At 68.8% G+C, this 918-nt stretch overlaps 1 long non-coding RNA gene across 1 annotated transcript; it reads left to right on the forward strand.

Moving 5' to 3' along the window:
* The first annotated feature begins 17 nt into the window (after positions 1-17).
* Positions 18-908, forward strand: LOC118452390. The gene is made up of 3 exons (XR_004842161.1): positions 18-111; positions 508-551; positions 697-908. It is a non-coding gene; the product is annotated as an uncharacterized LOC118452390 (long non-coding RNA).
* Positions 909-918: the final 10 nt, after the last annotated feature.

Here is a 918-nt window from a genome sequence, read left to right on the forward strand (position 1 = left end):
GGCCCCCCGCTGGCCCTGACGCCGCTCTCTGCCCCCCCACAGTACAGCAACTCGGCGGGGATCAACTATGAGACGCTGGGCCCCGAGGAGCTGCGGACGCTGCTCACCACAGTGCGTGGCTGGGGGCACGGGGGTTTGGGAGGCGCTGCCGGGCACAGAGGGGCTCCATCCCCAGCAGGACGGGATGCACAGGGACTGGGACGCCCAGGACCCCTCCTGGCTCAGCTCTGTCCCAGTGGGGCTGGCTCCCGGGCTGGGGACAGGGACATTCGTGATCTGGACGCAGTGATGGGGACGTGCATCTTCCTCTGGAGATGCCCTGCACCCCGCTGGGCAGAAAGTCCCAACCCTGGGGGGGCGCGGTGGCCTGGGGCGGTGGAGCTGGTCTGTCTGTTGGGGACAGGACAGCACTGGGAGGCTGGGGTCCCTGGGGCCGTCATGGTGGAGCGCAGCCTGGGGGCCGCGTGGTTGCTCCTCTGCCCGCTCACCCGTCCCTTCTCTCCCCAGCAATGCGGGGTCATCTCTGAGCACACCAAGAAGATGTGCACCAGGTGAGAGCGCCCCGGGCTTTCCCTGCTCGGTGTAGGGCTGCGGGGGGCTTTGAGGGGGTCCCCAGGGTGCCTGGATACACCTGGGAGCTGTGGACGGGGGAACAACAGGGAAACGCCCGACTCAGCCCCGTGTCTCCTCCGTCAGGTCCCTGCGGTGTCCCCAGCACACAGATGAGCAGCGGAGATCGGTCCGGGTTTACCTCCTCGGTCCCTCTGCGTAAGTGGGCACACACACGCGGGCTCCGAAAGGTCCTGGGCCCACTGTCCCGGGGTGGGGACAGGGACGGGGCTCTGCCACCCGGTGCAAGTGGAGACTGGGGAGGGGCTGCACGGGGTGCCCAGGTCCTGAGCAAGGGTGGGGACGTGG

The sequence above is a fragment of the Egretta garzetta genome, unplaced genomic scaffold, assembly GCF_000687185.1.
Source record: "Egretta garzetta isolate BGI_Z169 unplaced genomic scaffold, ASM68718v1 scaffold1715, whole genome shotgun sequence".
Classification (NCBI taxonomy): Eukaryota; Metazoa; Chordata; class Aves; order Pelecaniformes; family Ardeidae; genus Egretta; species Egretta garzetta.